Here is a 21,034-nt window from a genome sequence, read left to right on the forward strand (position 1 = left end):
AATATTTTCAAATCTCACGCTATCTCCACTAACGTCTCTCAACATTAAATGCGATTGATTCATTTTCTATAACTGCTTGCATTCAGAATCTCATTGCATTCTTTTTCAAGTCTGTGTCTATATAAACACATTTCATATTCATTTTCTCTCTTTTCACTCATTCATCATCGTTCAGTTTATAAATTTCTGTCTTCTCTTTTTCCTTCATAAAAACCCTAAATCTAAGAAATCCAGAAATCTCAAGTGTTCTTCAATGGCTTCTTCATCGTCTCAACAAAATGCTTCGTCCTCTCAACAACAAGATCAACAACAACAGCAGCAACAAAATGTTCTATCTCCTTTAAAGACCTGTCTGATTCCGATGGATGAATTAGAAGTTCTTTGTGAAATGATGGTTGATTTTGATAATCCACAGGAACACAACCTTCACTTGAAGAACAACATGTTATTTCAAGGTTGGGAACCGTTCTTCAACCGTTTGATTGGACCAGTTTACCCAAAATTGGTTAAAGAATTTTTGGTTCATGCAACACTCTTGCCAAAAGCAATCATCTCTTTCATTTGTGGCGAAGAGATCTCCATTACAGAAAATCTGATCAGAAGATTGATAGGTTTGGAAGGTTGTGAAGGTGCTTCTGGAGCTAAAATAGGTAGAACAGATTGGGACGCTGTCTATGCAAAAATCTTCAAATCTGGAAAAGGCTCTACTAGTATCAAGGATTTGAAGGATCCTTACAGAATATGGGCCAACATCCTTCTGGGTTGCATCTACCATAGAAAAGCAACTGTATCTCCCAACTACATCAATCAAGACCAACAGTATATTCTGTATTGTATTGGTAACTGAGAGAAGGTGGATCTCCCTTTTATTCTGTTTAACCACATGTGGAATCATGTGAGGGATTCTAGAGAGCAAGCTAGATTGAAGACTCCTAAGATCAGAAGGAACGTCATTCCCTTTGGAAGGTTAATTTCTGACATTCTAATTGATACTGGAGTGGTGGAAGATCTGGTGAAGGCTAGAACTGTCAAAGATCTCTATGCAACGTGTGGAAGCACTATGAATGCTCACACTCGGAAGAAGATGAATTTAATAGAGAAAATTGCTGCTCCTCCCAGAGTAGTAAATGAGATCTTGACCAGAAGGATTCCTGCTCTGGCTGATTTTGAAACGTTCTTAAAAAATGAGCATCCTGAAATTGTCCTCTTTTATCTAGAGAAATGTCAAAAGGAAGGCTCTGAGTATGATCCTGTATGGATAAGCAACAGAGTGCTTCCCACTACTGCTGATCAAGACCCATTAAAGCAGAAGGAAGAGAAAAAGAAGAAGAAAGAGAAGAAGAAGGAGAAGAAAGACAAGAAGGAAAAGAAAGAAGAGCAGAAAAAAGAAAATCAAGAAAAGGAAGAAGAGAAGAAGGAAAAGGAAGAAAAGAAGGAGAAAAAGAGAAAGTCTGTTGGAGATGGACCGGTTAAACATCCAAAGAAGAAGAATAAATCTTCAGGTATTTCTATAACTGAGTCTGTTCCTATTCCTGTTTTAAATTCTGAACATATATCAACAGAATCTCCACCAGAAAAATCACCTGAAAATCCTCCTCAAACCACCAAACAATCCTCACAATCTCCATCTTTTGCTTCCTCCAAATCAAAAGGCAAACAACCTATTCTTGATTTTGAACCCATTCTTGATCCAAAGCCTTCAAACACCATCTTTCCTAATGAAAACATTTTCTCTTCTACTCAACCCCCACCTTCTGAATCTCAACCACAACCCTCTTCTAAATAATCTGACCACCAACCAGAAGTTGACACTCCTGTGTTCTGCAACTTCAATCTTGGTTCATCACCCTCATCACTATCCTCTGATTCTTTCTTTTGCAACTATCGACCTTTTAAACCTACCCCCAGAATCCTTCATCTTCATCAGTTGTCTTAGTCTTAGAGTCTGAAAATGAAGCTGAATCCTCTCTTCAACCATCTTCTTCAAACACTTCTTTATTGTTTGATAGAACCCCTGAACCTGATTTCATCCTCAACCCAGAAGATCCATTAACCGTCCTCAACCCTCCTCCACCTTCTGTTGATATACGTTTTGAAATATTAAAATATAAGGTACGGACAGGGTTAAAGTATCTGAAGGTTGCTCATGACTCCAAGCTGGATCATGTAGCTGCTGGAAAGCTTTGGAAAGCTTTTTCTGATGATGTGCAAGCAGAGTTTCTGGATCTCCAGAAGGATTGTCTTGCTGCTGCTCCTGTTCCTGCTGGACTGGCTCTGGAGTATGGAAGTGGCTGGTACTATCATCCCATTTCAGACTGGAAGCCTCTGGAAGAAGCTCCTTTTGTTGATAAGATGGAAGTGGATAATCCTCTGCCTCTGGTAATCTGGACTCCTTATCCGTTTTCAGTTCTGACAGGAGATTTTCAGAGCTGTTTGAATGGTTCCGGGAAAATCCTCTTGAGGAGTATCCTGATATGGAGTATCCTAGTATTGAGTATCCTGCTGCAGAGAAACCTGCTGAAGAGTAACCTGCTGAAGAGCAACCTGTTGAAGAGCAACCTGCTGAAGGAATTCCTGCTGAAAAGGAACCTATTGCTGTTAATCAAATGATTCCAGCTTCTGTTGTTCTGGATATTGAGAAAAATCATGCTGCTTCTTCTATTGGCCCTTCAACATCTGTCTTGTTGGACACTCTGAAGGAACTTCAACTGAATCAAGCTTCAATGTTCAGTCGTCTGGACAAGCAGGATGCCACCAATGCTGAATTCCGAACTTGGATGTAAAGATCTGAAGAATCTTCAAAGAAGCAAGCAGAAGACACCGCTGAGATTAAGAATCTTCTGGCAGCCTTAGCCTCTAAGCTCAACGAGTCTTAGTCTGAGTCTTGTGTCTTAGTAGTTTTCTTGTTTCTTGCATCTGTTTTGTTTTTGCATCTGATTGTACTCTTCCCTTTGGTATCAATGAATAATTTTCTTTCTTCACTCTGTGCGTCTTTCATATGAAACTTTTATGCTTTTTGATGCTATGACAAAAAGGGGGAGAAATGTGCTATTTGAATTGATTTATAATATCAGTTGCTGGGCTTAAGTCTCAACATTCCTAACAAAAATTGCAAGTTTTTTGTTTTTGATAGTCTTGCAGTAATGTAATACTCTGAACAAGCTCAAAAAGGGGAGAAACATATATGGAGAAAATCTCTTAAAGAGTTGAAGCAATCAAAGCTTAATGTTCTGATACAAGAAGTTTCAAGATCAGAAGCAAGCTATGCTTTGATACAAGAAGTTAAAGCTCTGATACAAGCAAGTCTTTTTGATGCTCTGATAAAGCCAAGTGATCTTAAAGAGAAATTCAAAGCTCTGAAGTTGTCCAATGAAAGCTCTGAAGTAAAGCTCTGAATCATCTGAAGTTTATAGTTCAACGTGAAAGTCTCATCTGAAATGGAAAATACTCAGGGAAGTCTTTTATTTATAAATTCTTCTAGTATTAATTTCAGGGAGAGACATATTCACACACTCTGATTAATATGCTTTTATGTTATATCTGTGTATTGTCTTTTTCATCTGATATTCTGGATACAAATTCATATCAATTCTGTATGTTTTTGTCATCATCAAAAAGGGGGAGATTGTTAGGACATGAAAAGTTCTGATCAATATTTCTAGTTTTGATGATAACATTATATATGAATTTTGTATAAGACAATGTGATACTCTAATTCTTTACATTTTCCATTTCAGGAAAAGTCTAAAAGAGTATGCACAAAATCAGCATTCAGAAGCTCTGACCCAGAATATCTGGATGACTTCATCAGAACATGGTCTGGCAGACATCAGAAGATGGTCTTGAAGAAATTATAACATGATCTAGAAAGCATCAGAAGATGGCATTCAGAAGCAAAGCTCTGAAGAACTGATGGTATCACGCTCCAAAGCACTTCCTTAGTCTGATGACTGAAGTTGCATCTGCACCAAAGCAAGTACAAGATGAAAAGGCTACAACGTCAAATCTGTCTGACTGACAAAAGGAACGTTCGAAGCTACAAAAGGCAAAGTCAGCAAAAGCAGTTGAAGCATGGCTCGAGGTAGTTGACAAAAGAGTGAAACATTAAATGCAGCAGTGTACTATTTATGCAAAGCATTTAATGCTACCCAACGATCACATTTCTCATTGCCTATATAAAGAAGTTCTGATGCTGAAGCAGCAACAACTCTCTCACTAAAAATACCAAAACACTGCCAAAACATTATCACACAAAAACAAAGAAGAACTTCATCTTCAACCTCACAACTTTGTAATATCTTAGTGAGTGTTTAGAACTTAAACTTGAGAGAAAAATCACTTGGTGATTATAGCTTATTAAGAAGCAAATTAAACTCTTATAATATTTGTTTACATCTTTGTAAAAGGAATTTCCTAGAGTAATCAAGTTGTGATCTGTATACTCTAGTTGACTTAGAAGTTGTCTAAGTGGAGAACCATTGTAATCAAGATAGATTAGTGGATTAAATCCTCAATGGAGGTAAATCACTCTGTCAGGGGTGGACTGGAGTAGTTTAGTTAACAACGAACCAGGATAAAAATAACTGTGTGATTTATTTTTATCTACCATTTTTAGAAATAACCCTTATTCAATCCCCCCCCCCTTTCTAAGTGTTTTTCACTCCTGCATTGACTTTGACTTTATTGTATGAAGACACGATCTAATGACCATGAAATGATGAAACATGATGAAAAAACAAAAAATGACTAATGAGTGAAGCCATGACCTAGGGACCTTTCATCCTAGCATCAGATGAAAATCAAGTGTCTATAGCAATATGACATGAAATAAGGGTAGGGATAAAATTGATGTGCGACAGTGCCCTTAATTAATTACCTTTAACTCGAATGTACAAATGACATTAATCTTCATAGCTACGTGGTGGAAGATAATTAAATACAAAAGGGCCCAAATTTTGTCCTTCGCATGAAAGGTGATGAGTTAGATGAATTCATGAAGCCTCAACCTTGTAGGGGATATGAAGGGATTGCCTCCACCCACAAGTTATGGTTTTGCCCTTAATGAAAAACTTTGGAAACATTAACTATTGAAAGATTCTCAGAGCATTAACTAAGAAACTCTTTGAATACAAAAAACGATCAACAACTTGAAGAATCTTTGAGGAGTAATAGCAAAAACTAAATTTGAAATAAAATTCAAATCTTAATTGCTCCCATTCAAGTTAGTTTTATTGTTTTCTTAATTTGAAATAGTGATGATGACTTGTTCATCAAGAAACAATATGGTCACTTGGAACAAAATTCAAAATGAAATTCAAATTCATTTGATTGCAAATTGCTTTTTTAATCTCTCTTTTATATTTTCATTTGGTTGGTGATTCTTGATGAAGATGGTGATAATGTATATTATGTTGTATATGATGCTTTGTAAAAAGTGATATTGATGCAAAGAAGGTGATGCAAACTTGTCCATGATAAAAACCATGTGGGAAATTGAATTGCAACTCATGTGATGCAAGCCAATGTTGAAATTCAAATTAATCCAAATTTATGCAAATTAAACTTATTTTTTTAAAATTTGTTTGTTTTGAATTGAAGATTACATGATGAAAATTCAAGTTTGTTAAGAATTCGAATTTTGTCAACGACCATGTGTTGTATAGAGAAAAGACATGAGCATTGATCCTTGATTCATAAGAAATCAAACTTTGTACTTGAACAAGAGATGGCATCACATATAGTCATGCAAACCCAAAATATTCTCATTTTTTCTCTCTTTGAACCACCATGATGAATCTTAACTTTGCATTTTTATTGAGTTTAACTAGCCTTTTATTAATGAGAAAGATAACGAATGATGAATGGATGAGATGATTCAAATTTAGGCAGAAAACTAACTCTAAGACAAATGTTGATATTTCGGTCTTGACTTTGACTTTATTGTATGAAGATAAAGATCTAATGACCATGACAAGAAGCATGATAATGAAAAAAACAAAAAGTGACTGATGAGTGAAGCCATGACCAATGGACCTTTCATCCTAGAATCATATGAAAATTAAGTGCCTATAGAAAGATTACATGAAATAAGGGTAGGGATAAAATTTAGCTATGACCGTGCCCATATTTAATTACCTTTAGCCCGAATGTATGAATGACAACAGACTTCATACCTTCATGGTAGAAGATAATTAAATACAAAAAGGCCCAAATTTTATCCTTCACATGAAAGGTGATGAGATAGACGAATTGATGAAGACTCAACCTTGTCGGGGATATGAAAGGGTTCCTCGCCACCCACCGGTTATGGTTTTTTCAGTCAATGAAAAACTTTGGAAACATCAACTACTAAAAGATCATCTGAGCATTAATAGAGAAACTCTCTGAAGACTAAAACGATCAACAACTAAAATATTTTCTAAGCATTAATTGAAAAAAATTGAAAAAAAAATTCAAATTTTAATTTCTCCAGTTCTATTTTATTTTATTAATTTATTAATTTGAAATAATGATAAAGACTTGTACATGAAGATACTGTCAGGCCACTTGGAACAAAATTAAAAATGAAACTCAAATGCATTTGATTTCAAACTGCTTTTTTAATCTCTTTTTTACATTTTCATTTAGTTGGTGATTTATGGTGATAATTTGTATAATGTTGTACTTGATACATTGTAAAAAGTGATGTTGATGCAAAGAAGGTGATGCAAACTTGTCTATGATAAAAACCATGAGGAGAATTGAATTGTAACTTGTGTGATGTAAGCCTTTGTTGAGATTCAAATTAATCCAAATTTTTGCAATTTCAACTTATTTTATTAAATATTTTTGTTTTGAATGGATGATTACATGATGAAAATTCATGTTTGTTAACAATTCAAAATTTGTCAACGGCCTTGTGTTGTATTGGGAAAATTCATGAGTATTGATATTTGATTCAAAAGAAAGCAAATATTGTACTTTAATAAGAGATGGCATCACATATAGTCACGTACCCCTAAACGCTTCTCATCTTTTTTCTTTCTTTGGACCACCATGTTGAATCTTAACTTTTCCTTTTTAAAAAAAAAACTTTAACTAGCCATTTATCAATAGGAAAGATAATGAATGTTTAATGGATGAGATGATGTGAATTTAGTAAGAAAACTTCCTCTAAGACAAAGGTTGATTTTTCAATCTTGACTTTGATTTTAATGTACGAAGAAAAGTTCTAATGACCATGAGATGATGCATGTTGATGAAAAAATAAAAAATGAATGATGAGTGAAGCCATGACCTAGGGTCCTTTCATCCTAGGATCAGATGAAAATTAAGTTCCTAAAGCTAGATGACATGAAAAAAGGGTTTGGACAAAATTGAAGTGTTAAAGCTTCCCTTATTTAATTACCTTTAACCTGAATGTATGAATGACAACGGTCTCCATACCTTAATGGTGGAGGATAATTGAACACAAGAAGACCTAAATTTTTTCCTTCGTATGAAAGGTGTTTAGATAGACATATTCATGAAAACTCAACCTTCCCATGGATATGAAGGGTTTGCCTCCACCCACTAGTTAGGCTTGTGCCTTCAATGAAAAAATATGTAAACCTTAACTACTGAAAGATTCTCTGAGCATTAACTGAGAAACTATCCGATGACCAAAACGATCAACAACTGAAAGAATATTGATCATTAATAGAACAAACTAAATTTAAAATGAATTTAATTTTTGATTGGTCCAATTATATTTTTGATACTCTTTTAATCTCTTTTTTCAATTTTCATTTGGTTGGTGATTCATGATGATGATGGTGATAATGTGTATGATGTTGTACATGATCTGTCAGATCCATGGTTTTATGATTGGCATAAATTTTGCTAAAACATGGTTCTTAACTGATGTTGATCAAGATTTTGTAACATCTTGACCAACTGTCATGACAGGTTCTGCTGTCATGTGTAGGGATGGCAAAAAAAACCGATACCCGCGGGTATCCGCGGATAAAATCCGTCACGGGCACGGGTTGGATAGCTTAATGGATATCCGCAGGTATTATAAACGGATATTTAGTTACCCATTTACTTACGGGTACGGATACGGATTTGATGGTATCCATATCCGCGGGTATCCATATCCGTTAATAGTGATTAAAATTACTTAAATATTCTTTTAAAATTAGTATACTTGAATATATTTTTAATATCAATTAGTATACTTAAACAGTCTTTTAACATTTTCTCACATTCTACATCAATATTCATTATGAGATGCTTTTGAATTTTAGTAAATGTATAACACATACTTTTCTATTAATAAAAAGATAAAATTTCTATTCAATATATAAAAAATTAGTAAATTTCAATTAAAAAAGTATCCATGGGTATCCATAAATACCCGCGGATATTTAAAATATCACGGATACCCACCCGGCAGATATCCACACGGGTATGGAGCGGATATGGATATCATTTTTATTAAATGGATGGGTAGCGGAAAACTAGTATCCGTACCCATGGGTATTCATTGTCATCCCTAGTCATGTGTTTCAAACGGATGTTAAGCCAGATGAATTGACATCTTGGCCTATTGTACAGCAGACGCTGCTGTTATATCTTTTGACAAAGTTGATTTGTTTTTTGAAATTGCTAATGTATTTATCTTATTAATTTGCATATCTCAAGGAGATTTTATTAGGAATAATGCAAATTTGATTTGGTTTCATCAAAAAGGATCTTGGAGACTTTTTTAAGAAACTTTGAAGATTTGTTCCTATTTTTGTGTGAAGATCTTGCAGCTATTTTAAAAGTAGAAGATTGGATTTTATAGAAGAGTCCAAGCCCATACGAGAAGTGTCAATAAATAAGGACTTGCTAAACCTAAAATAGAAAGCATTAACATCAAGAAACCATGGGTGCAAAAATAAGGGTTTAGAGTTTTGAGGGTACTTCTACTTCTTTGTGTTTTTGTATGTCACTCGTGTATCTTTTGATACATTGAGGTAGACTGATTGTTCTCACTCATGAGATTTTAACCAAAGAGTAGAGTATTGTTCATTATAAGGATATGATGGGTTAGCCTCCACCCACCGTTTATGGTTTAGCCTTCGATGAAAAACTTTGGAAACATCAACTATTGAAAGATTCTTTGTGCATTAACTGAGAAACTCTCTGAAGACTAAAACAATAAAGAACAGAAAGATTCTCTGATCATTAATAAAAAAACCAAATTTTAAAATAAAATTCGAATTTGAATTGCTCCAATTCTATTTTGTTTTATTTTTTCTTATTTTAAGTAGTGTTGATGACTTATACATGAAGGAATCATATGGTCACTTGGAAAAAAACTTGAAATTTAAAATTCAAATTCATTTCATTGCAAATTGCTTTTTTAATCTCTTTTTTAGATTTTCATTTGGTTGGTGATTAATGATTATAATGGTGACAATGTGTATGATGTTGTACATGATCCATTGTAAAGAGTGATGTTGTTGCAAAGAAGGTGATGCAAACTTGTTCATGTTAAAAACCATGTGGACTATTCAATTGTAACTCAATTGATGCAAGTCAATATTGAGATTCAAATTAATCCGAATTTGTGCAAATGTTAACTTATGTTTTTAAGGGTTAAATAAGTTTTTGGTCCCTATAAATATTGCACTTTTCATTTTACGAAAAAAACATTGTCAAAACCAGCTAAAACCGTTGCCTAAAGGCAGGGAGGGACTAAAAATGAAACTGCAAATTTTATAGGGACCAAAAAATTATTTAACCCTTTTTTTAATTGTTTTATTTTGACTTGATGAATACATGATGAAAAGTCAATTATGATTAAAAAATCAAATTTTGTCAACGATCTTGTGTTGTAATGGGAAAATTCAAGAGCTTTGATACTTGTATTACTATAAATTAAAATTTGTAATTAAATAAGAGATGGATTCACATATAGTCATGTACCCCTAGACTTTTCTCATCTTTTTTAATTCTTTGGAGCACTAAGTTGAATTTTAACTTTGCCTTTTTATTAACTTTAACTAGCCTTTTATTAATGAGAAAGATAACGAATGATGAATGGATGATAAGATGTGAGTTTATAAAGAAAATTTCCTTTAAGTCAAAGGTTGATTTTTCAATCTTGACTTGACTTTATTATATGAAGATGAGATCCAATGACCATGAGATGATACATGCTGATGAAAAAAAACTGACTGATAAGTAACGCCATGACCTAGGGACATTTCATCCTAGCATATAATTAAAATTAATTGCCTATAGCAAGATGAAATTAAAAAAGGGTAGGGATATAATTGAGGTGTGACAGCTGTCCTTATTTAATTACCTTTAAACCGAATGTATGAATGACAACGACCTTCATATCTTTATGGTGGAACATAAATAAATACAAAAGACCTAAAATTTGTCCATCGCATGAAAGGTGATGAGATAGATGATTTCATGAAGACTCAACCTTAGCAGTGATATGATGGGTTAGCCTCCAGCCACCGTTTAGGGTTTAACCTTCAATAAAAAACTTTGAAAACATCAACTATTGAAAGATTCTCTCAGCATTAACTGAGAAACTCTCCGATGACTAAAACAATAAAAAACAAAAAGATTCTCTGAGCATTAATAGAAAAAACCAAATTTTAAAATAAAATTCAAATTTTAATTGCTCTAATTCTATTTTGTTTTAATTTTTTCTTAATTTGAAATAGTGTTGATGATTTATACATGAAGGAAACATGTGGTCACTAGGAAAAAAAACTTGAAATCTGAAATTCAAATTCATTTCATTGCAAATTGCTCTTTTAAACTCTTTTTTAGATTTTCATTTGGTTGGTGATTAATGATTATGATGGTGACAATGGGTATGATGTTGTACATGATCCATCGTAAAAAGTAATGTTGTTGCGAATAAGGTGATGAAAACTTGTCCATGTTAAAAACCAAGTGGACTTTTGAATTATAACTCATGTGATGCCAACCAATGTTGAGATTCAAATTAATCCGAATTTGTGCAAATTTTAACTTATTTTTTTAATTGTTTTATTTTGACTTGATGATTACATGATTAAAAGTCAAATTTGATTAAAAAATCAAATTTTGTCAACGACCTTGAGTTGTAATGGGAAAAGTCAAGAGCTTTGATACTTGTATTACTATAAATAAAAATCTGTACTTAAATAAGAGATGGAATCACATATAGTCATGTACCCCTAAACTTTTCTCAACCTTTCTTAATTCTTTGGACCACTAAGTTTAATTTTAACTTGGCCTTTTTATGAAATTCAACTAGCCTTTTATTAATGAGAAAGATAGTGAATGATGAATGGATGATATGATGTTAGTTTATAAAGAAAATTTCCTCTAAGACAATGTTAGAACATAGTTTGCTTCTAATCATATTTTAGTGTTTTGATGATAACAAGCAAACAAATTTTGTATAAAGCAAACATGGTACTCTAATCATATGGTTCTAATTTCAGAAGATGTACCAGTACCAGCAATCAGAACTTGGCACTCATGAGGATCTAGAGAAACACAACACAAGTCATAAAGGAACTTCTGATACCGCACGCTGCTAACATATCTACAACAGAAGTTAAAGAACAAGGCTGAACAGAAGATTATAAGGAATGACTCAAATTAACACCGCTGAAAGCAACTTCTGATATTACACCAGAACACCGTAAATACATTCACAACAGAAGTTGAAAAATAAAGACTGAACAGAAGTTTACGCAGATTGATTCAAATTAAACCGTTATAGACATAATCATTAGCAAAACGACTGCAACACTCCAAAAGCGTAATTCCCAAGGTTGATTGAAGAAGCTATCCACATGCAAATCCTTGAAGACAGCAAAAGCAAAGACAACACGCAAGCCATTTAATGCTGAATGCAAGCTTTGAAGATAACGGTCAAAAATTCTAAAGCTATATATACTCATGATCGTTTGAAGAAAAAACAACGAGCGAAATAGAAGAAAACAAGAAAGAACACACAAGAACACTACTACTCTGATAAATCATCAAGTGTGAAGAAAAACTCTCTGAAGCTAAATTTTCTTATTCACATTCTGAGTTCGTTATTCTGTACTTAGTCATAGTGAAATATCACAGTTGTTATTACAGCTTTCTAGAAGCAAAACAATACACTGTCAACAGAAGTTACGTGGTAATTGAGTCCTTGAGAGACCAGTTGGGTCACAATTCTCAAGAAGTCTAGGACTAGTTGAGTCTTAGAAGATTGTTAGTCACCAGCAGTTTGGCTCGTGCATTGTATTGTGAATCACGGCAGTTGGTCATGCAAGTGTAATCAAGTTTTGATTATAGTGGATTAAGACCTCTGTTGAGAGAGGCAAATCACCTTGTTGGGGGTGGACTGGAGGTAGCCTTATTGAGAAGGTGAACCAGAATAAAAATAACTGTGTTCTGACTATCTTTCCTTCATAAAGTTTTAAAACCCACTTATTCACCCCCCCCTTTCTAAGTGTTTTCTCAACCTTCAGACAAAAGTTGATTTTTCAATTTTAACTTGACTTTATTATATGATGACGAGATCCAATGACCATGACATGATGCATGTTGATGAAAAAAACTGACTGATAAGTACAACCATGACCTTAGGACATTTCAACCAAGCATCTGATGAAAATTAATTGCCTATAGAAATATGACATTAAAAAAAGGTTAGGGATAAAATTGAGGTGGGACAACTGCCATTATTTAATTACTTTTAAACCAAATGTACGAATGACAACAACCTTCATATCTTTATGGTGGAAGATAATTAGATACAAAAGACCGAATTTTTTTCATTCGCATAAAAGGTGGTGAGATAAACGAATTCATGAAGACTCAACCTTGTCAAGGATATGATGGGTTTGCTCCACTCACCTGTTAGGGTTGTGCCTTCAATAAAAAACCGTGGAATTATCACCTACTGAAAGATTTTTCAAGCATTAACTGAGGAATTCTCTGAAGACCAAAACAATTGACACCTAAAATATTCCTATGAAATAATAATAAAAAAAATTGAAATAAAATTAAAATTTTAATTGCTCTTATTCTATCTTGTTTTATAGTTTTCTTAAGTTGAAATAGGGATGATGACTTGTAGAAGAAGAAACCGTGTGGTCACTTGGAACAAACTTGAAAATGAAATTCAAATTCATTTGATTTCAAAATTCTCTTTTAATGTCTCTTGTACATTTTCATTTGGTTTGTGATTCATGATGATGATGGTGATAATTTATATGATGTTATCCATGATCGAATGTGAAAAGGGATGTTGATGCAAAAAAAGGTGATGCAAACTTTTCCATAAAATGATTTTGGTCAAGATACATTGTATAAAATGATTTTGATGCAATGAAGGTGATGAAAACTTTTCCATGATAAAAACCATTTGGACTATTGAATTATAACTCATATGTTTTGAGCTAATGTTGAGATTCAAATTAATCCAAATTTGTGCAAATTCAAACTTTTTTTTTGAATTAATGATTACATGATGAAAGTTCAAGCTTGTTAAAAATTCAAATTTTGTCAACGACCTTGTGTTGAAGTGAGAAAAGTCACGAGCATTGAAACTTGATTCAAAAGAAATAAAATTTTATACATGAACATGAGATTGCATCACATATAGTCATGTACCCCCCAAACTTTTCTCATCTTTTTTTTCATTAGACCACCAAGTTGAATCTTAACTTTTCCGTTTTATTGATTTTATTTAACCTTTTATTATTGAGCATGACAATGAATGATGAATGGATAAGATGTATGAATTTAGAAAGAAAACCTCCTGTACGCAAAAGGTTGATTTTTCAGTCTTGACTTTGACTTCATTGTATGAAGATGAGATCCAATGATCATGAGATGATACATGTTGATGAAAAAAATCCTAAAATGACTGATGAGTGACGACATGACCTAAGGACCTTTCATCCTAGCATTAGATAAAAATTAGGTGCCAATATCCAAATGACATGAAAGGCTTCTGTTATTTAATTTCCTCTAGCCTGAATGACCGAATGACAACGATTTTCATACCTTTATGGTGGAACATAACTAAATACAAAAGGACATAAAATTTGTCCTTCGCATGTGTGGCAATCTGCCCTAAAAAATTAAGATTTTTATAGTCGCCGCCTATTCTACCAGGGCGAATAGGAAACCCTACGCAGTTAAGAGATTCGGGGTAAGTTATTATAGTCAGGTCAAGGGAAGGTGTTAGGAACCCTTAACCCTTTCCTAAGGTTTTAAGTTTAAGGTAAAATTTGTGGCTAAAAATGTTAAGGTAAGGTTTATGCTTTCAAGGGTGAACGGTAAGATTCGAACCTAATTGGAGTTTTTTGGGAAGGGGACTCGCCTTGTTACCAAGTGCCTACGTACCTCCTTATGGAGGATCAGAGTCTACGTAGTTCCGGGCAGGGTTGTACGCCTTAGAATTGATTATGAAATTGTTTGAAGGTATTTTAAATTACCTTATCGTAGTTTTGAAATTTGTGGTTTGCAAGGTATTTTGAATTACCTTGTCGAAGTGATGAAAATCCGTAGTTTTGGTTTGATGTGTTTTAAATTTTGTACAAACCTGATTTAATATGTTTCCGTTAGGTGCGATGATCAATAGGTTTGATCACCATAGTTAACGGATTAGATGAAGGATTGCTGACCATTCTGATCGATAGATTCGATCATCACGAATAGCAAATAAGTGTATTTTAAATAAATTTTATCGTTATCCCTCATAATCGATAGTTGATAAAAACATGCTAATCATCGTAACCAATAAGATGGTTAAAACCTTTTAGCAAAATAAAACCTTATTTGGATTTAATTAATTAAATAAATTGATTATTAACCATCGCGACCGATTAATTCAGTCGAAACGAATAATAAATAAAATCCTAATATTAATTTTATTATTAATTTAATTCAAAAATCAAATTATAATATAGTAAAATATATTAAGTTAATTATAATTATATTAACAATATAAACAAAATAATAAAAAAACAGGCTTTTGTTGAATGTGGCTAGGCTGGGGGTTCATAATATGCAAGCAAAATTCAATGGAGATGCATGAATTATCGTAATCGAGTTCAAGTTTAAAGAGACTTACCTTGGCCTATATGGAGATGATACTGGGGGGTGTTGGTGTAGTGCAACAATCCAGATAGCTTTTCAGGATGATCCAAGGAACGTTTTGCAAGCTTCAGATCCCTTTGAAATGCCTTAATTCTTCAAAACCGATTTCAAGTTCTTAATGAATTTTTGCTTCTTGAATATGGCTCCTTTTCCAGAAACTTCTCCCCTAATGCATTTCCCTAACTTCTATACTTATAGTGGAGCATATTAGGTTATAGAATTGAATCAAATATCCATGATTTATGAAATTGAAAATTTGATTGAAACTTGAATTTAATCTTTCCAAATTTGATCAATATTGCTCCTTCTCTTTCCAATCTCCTTATGGACGAAAATTATATTGAAATATAGTGTAATTGCTGATTGGAATTGATCATTATGAGGCCTTTAATCAAATATTTGATTTTCACTTGATTTATTTGACTTTTAATCACCATTTAAATGAATAAAAAACCATACAAAATCAAATAAAATCTAATAATTCGTGGCAAATGAATGTTTTGACTTGGATAACTTGTGGATCAAGATTAAAGCTTAAAAAGTTAGTCCCATTTGCAAGAAACTCCAATTTGAACCACTTTTATTTCACATTTTGCCTCCAAAATTGCCCAACTTTGACAAGGCATATATCCCTCAATTTTTAAGATATGGATAAGTTCTAGGACTTTTTGGAAACCTCAAGATGTCCTCTACAAGCCCCTTTGGAACATATTTTTCATTTGGAAAATTTATCGTGATGATATGCCCTTTGACAAAAAATTGCTTTTGGTTGACTTTTCAAATAGACCTATAATCCTTTGTACCATATCTCCTAAATGAAGCATTTATGGCCTTGGCATGTGAGAGACAAAGTTGTAGAGAATCCAATTTCTTTCAAAATAGGATTTGAGTGAGAAATTTTTGATGTTCCATGTGAAAGTTATGCCTGGTCAAAGTACAGTTGACTTTTTAGACCAAAAACCCTACTTTAGTAACTATCCCCTTTGTTGATTTTGAATATTTTCCTTGATGAATCATGATAAAACTTTGATTAAATGATGAATGATACTTCATAATATTGATGTTAACCAAAAATCAGGAGTTTTGACTATACGTTGACCATAGTTGACTTTTTAGGTCAAACTAGTCGAGTGTGGATCATCTGAGCCATTGAATGAGCAATCATTGGAGTTGAAGCTTGACTTTTGACATGGAGATGCTTTGAGACATATGAGATACTTTGAGGTACATTTGAGGCCTTAGAGATTCAAACTCCTTTGATAAAATGCAAACCCTAGTTTTGGAGATCTTGGATCAGGAAGAGCTTTGTCTGATAGAATCCTGAGTGCTCTTGGGCAATTGAGGAACCTTTGATTGAATATAAGAGGGCAAATTTTGGGGTATGACAGCTGCCCCTATTCAATCTTCTTAAACCTGAAGAGTCAGATAGGCACGTCTGCCTATCGTGATCTAAAGGTAGAAGATGATTGAACACTGAAATGCCCTGAAATTTGCATTTGTTAGGAATAAGTTCCGTGGGAAATGGGCTTAAAGATGCCATCCAAGGTAAACACCCCTCTTTCTCTCCTTTTTTTTTAGAATGTGAAGCAGATGCTTTTTTGGAAGGAACCACGTGTTTTGATTGTAGCATGGCCTGAAAAGGCAACCTTAATTTTATGCAATGTCATGATGCATGTGATGTATGATGTAGTGAGCTTCTCAAAATAAATGAGAGCAATGTATGTATATGCATTATGTATGAATGAGGTATGTAATTGAATGATGCATGACTATTGGCTATGTTAGTTGAAGTATGTTAGTATCTTTGGAAAAGAAGAAGAACAAATAAAACCCTTGTTTGTTTTTGGCGAAATTTTGAAGAAGATCACTGCCGAGGGACTAACGTGATGAATAAACCCGATTGAGGAACCCTGTTGTAAAACCCTTTGTAGTCTTGAAGAAGATCACTGCCGAGGGACTAACGTGATGAATAAACGTAGCTATCAATAGCGACGACTCGCAGTTTGTTGTGTACAAGATAGTTAACTTGCTATAGTGCTAGCAAGGTTTTGCAGTTTGTAGGTAACCCACTTACTATAGTTCTAGTAAGTCGTCGCAGTTGGTATACCCACTCACTATCGTAGTTTCAATAAGTTTATCGTAGATGGTATGACCCACTTACTATAGCTCTAGTAAGTCTTCGCAGTTGGTCGTACCTACTTACTATCGTAGTTTCAGTAAGTTTATCATAGATGATATGACCCACTTACTATAGCTCTAGTAAGTATTCGCAGTTGGTCGTACCTACTTACTATCGTAGTTTCAATAAGTTTATCGTAGATGGTATGACCCACTTACTATAGCTCTAGTAAGTCTTCGCAGTTGGTCGTACCTACTTATTATCGTAGTTTCAGTAAGTTTATCGTTGATGGTATGACCCACTTACTATAGCTCTAGTAAGTCTTCGTATTTGGTCGTACCTACTTACTATCGTAGTTTGTGTAACCCCAAAAGATCACTTGCCATAGTTCTAGCAAGCTCACCTGCACCAATAGGACTCACTTGCCCTAGTTCCGACAAGTTTACCTGCATAAAAGGAATCGTTTGCTATGGTTCTAGCAACCTTACTTGCACCAAATTTCTTCGGCATATCCGCAGAATTTTGAAATATGAAAGCCAGAGACTTGGAGTTGTATATGCTGTCTGTACCAAGTCAGCGTGCGAAGCGTAGTGTGTAAAGCATAGCGTGTCAAGCGTAGTGTGTGAAGCGTGGTGTGTAATGCGTAGCGTGTAGATGCCTATGATCCTGACGTTTGTACCATGTAGATGTCTTATGATGTTGACTCGAATGCTTATGCGGATGCATATGTATATATGCTAATCCCAAGATTTTATCTCCTTAAGCCCATTGAACTTGTTTAAACCATGTAGCGACTATGCTTATGCCGGCTTGGTAATGTTTATGCTTATGTATATGTTGATTGAGTGGAACGAAATAATGTCTTCTCTAAGACTACCTGAAAAGGCTTCTGGAATGGATATGAAAATTTGTCTTAAAGAAGACTACCTGAAAAGTTTCTTAGAAAGGATAAAATTTGTCTTAAAGAAGACTACCTGAAAAGGTTCTTAGAAAGGATAAAATTTGTCTTAAAGAAGACTACCTGGAAAGGTTCTTAGAAAGGATAAGGAATGTCTTAAAGAAGACTGTGCTTTAAACAAAGCTCGGGAAGAAATATCTTAGAGAAGACTACTTAAAAAGGTTCCTGGAAAGGACCAGAAATGTCTTAAAGAAGACTACCTAAAAAGGTTCCTGGAAAGGATCAGAAATGTCTTAAAGAAGACTACCTAAAAAGGTTCCTGGAAAGGATCAGAAATGCCTTAAAGAAGACTACCTAAAAAGGTTCCTGGAAAGGATGTGATACTTCTTCAACAAGACTACCTAGAAAGGTTCTTAGAAAAATAATGTCTTAAAGAAGACTACCTGGAGAGGTTCCTGGAAAGGATGACAATTCGTCTTAGAGAAAACTACCTGAAGAGGTTCCTAGAAAGGATAAAATTTGTCTTAAAGAAGACTACCTAAAAAAGGTGTGGTGTAATGTATCAACCGATGTATGTAATGCATGAGTTATGTATATTTGCATGATGCTCCAATGCTAGGCTGCTGGTAGCCAAAAGCGTGCATAGCTTGCTAATGTTGTAAGGTTGTTGAATGCTAGCGCGACTTCCCAATCCTTGTTTTTTTTTAACTTGAAGACCGTAGTTAGGAGAAAGATTTGTCGGATGTTGTAAGGTGTGGGAACGCCTTTTCCTTTTGATGTGCGTCTTGCCCCGATTTGACCCTTTGAATTACTCCAAGCCTTTGACTTTCGAAGTTCTCCACGTCTTTAACCTTTAGCAATTCGCACCTTTAACCTCTTGAAATTCCCCACACCTTTAACCTTTGGAGATTCTCCACACCTTTGACCTTTAGAGGTTCTTCACACCTTAAACCTTTTGAGGTTTTTCCACGCCTTTAGCCTTTTGAAGTTCTTCATCCTTTTAGCCTTTTGAGGCTCTTCACACCTTTAACCTTTGACTTGTTTACCTTATGGATTTGATATCCAATGCCCCAATGTTTAGTGGAAAAAGGTGCTTCTGATCTCCAAGCCATGAAGGAAGTGCTCCGAGAAGTAACCTTGTCATTAGATTGAGGGGTATGCCCTTGATCTCCAGGATATGGAGGGCTATCCAATGTGTTCTATCCTTTTAGTTTGAATTCCTCCCATGTTTGACATGCCCCTGATTGTTATTGCTTCGAGATGTGACCAAAGTCGATTGAACCTTAGGATGAATGCCCCTAGTTAATAGGATGTTTGATCGTATGCCCCTGTAATCCTTGAAATTTTGCCCCTGTTTAGGAGAACCATCTGGATGTGGTTCCCCCATTCAAGAGTCTTTATTAGAAATGATCGCCTCTGATTAACCAATTTCGAGATCTCCTTGAGTGCTAAGTGTATGTTCGTAGATGATGTTGTACCCTTTGAGAAGTTACTCCAATGCAATGCGTATGGAAGTTTTGGGATCGAAGTCCGTTATGAATTAGGACTGGTGTTAGGTGCCAAATATTGTTAATATTTAGTTTAATTAGTGGCACCTTTGAACCGATTTTATCGAGTATGCTTTTAATTCTTTGAAGTTTTAGATAATTATTTATAGTTTACAATTTTTAGCTTTCATTTTATGTTAAATTGTGTTTTTAGTTTTGATTGTGTAGGTTTTGGCCAATTTTGGGATGTTTGGAGCTTGTTTTGAGCTTGGCAAGAGAGTGCCTGGCAGAAGTATGCGCGCGTCGCGCGGGCATGTGGGCGCGTCGCGCCCTGGGCAAGAAATTTTGAAGCTTCATCCAGAGATCTGCGCGCGTAGCGCGCATGGGCGGTTTATATTTTATAAGTGTAATGGCGCGTAGCGCGCTGGAGGGCGCGACGCGCCCTGGACAGATTTCAGAAAGAGTATATAAAGAGGTTTTCAGATATTTTGTGTTGGTTGGTTGATTTTGAGAGCTTAAGAACACTTGTCTACTGTAGCAAACATAGAGTTGAAGATTGGAAGCCTTGATCGTCGATTAATCGCCTTTGATGCTTGTTGATCTTCATCCTTTCCTTCTTGTGCAAGCTACCATTCTCATGGATAGCTAAATCCCTTTTGTATCAAGATAAGATGTAATCTTCCTAGCCTTTTGTATGTTTTTCTTGTGAATATATGTGTATGAACAAGTGATGATCAATATAGATGGTTTAGTTTGTTTATTAAAGCTTTTCTTTGGTATAAATGTTTGAGACATCAATGTTTGTATCTAGACCTAACTCATCATCTTTCAAACTATAATTTGCAGACATGGATTTAGAGTTTGATGTTTACTAAGTATCGGTTTTAAAATGTTATTTGTATTGTTTAAACGGTGGAGAAATCGTCGGTTAAACAATACGGTAAATCTAGCTATATCGTTGCGGACACGGACGATATAGGTGTCGATACGTAATTATATTGATCGTTAGCAAGTTCATAAGCATATATTTATAAGGAAACATACAAACTTAGGTCGATGAAATCAAATCTTGATGCATTTTCTTTAACTTAGAACCTTCATTAATTTAATCTTTGCTACTAAAGAGATTGAATGACCTTTTGCAAACCTAAAACTAAAGTAACATTAACTCAAGACAAAATAGGCTATAGAACGGCGGTGATATCGCAATAATCCCTGTGGATACGATATAAATGAAAAGTACACCACAATACTCTTTCAACAAAATGGCGCCGTTGCCGGGGATTGTTGTTTAGATATTGCAAGCATTGCAATAGTTTGTTTTGTATTGAGTCTTATAATTAATATCTTGTTTCTAAATTTATTTTCCTTGTGTTTGTTAATTTGCTTGGTTAGTTT

This window comes from Vicia villosa, linkage group LG3 (genome assembly GCF_029867415.1).
Source record: "Vicia villosa cultivar HV-30 ecotype Madison, WI linkage group LG3, Vvil1.0, whole genome shotgun sequence".
NCBI lineage: Eukaryota > Viridiplantae > Streptophyta > Magnoliopsida > Fabales > Fabaceae > Vicia > Vicia villosa.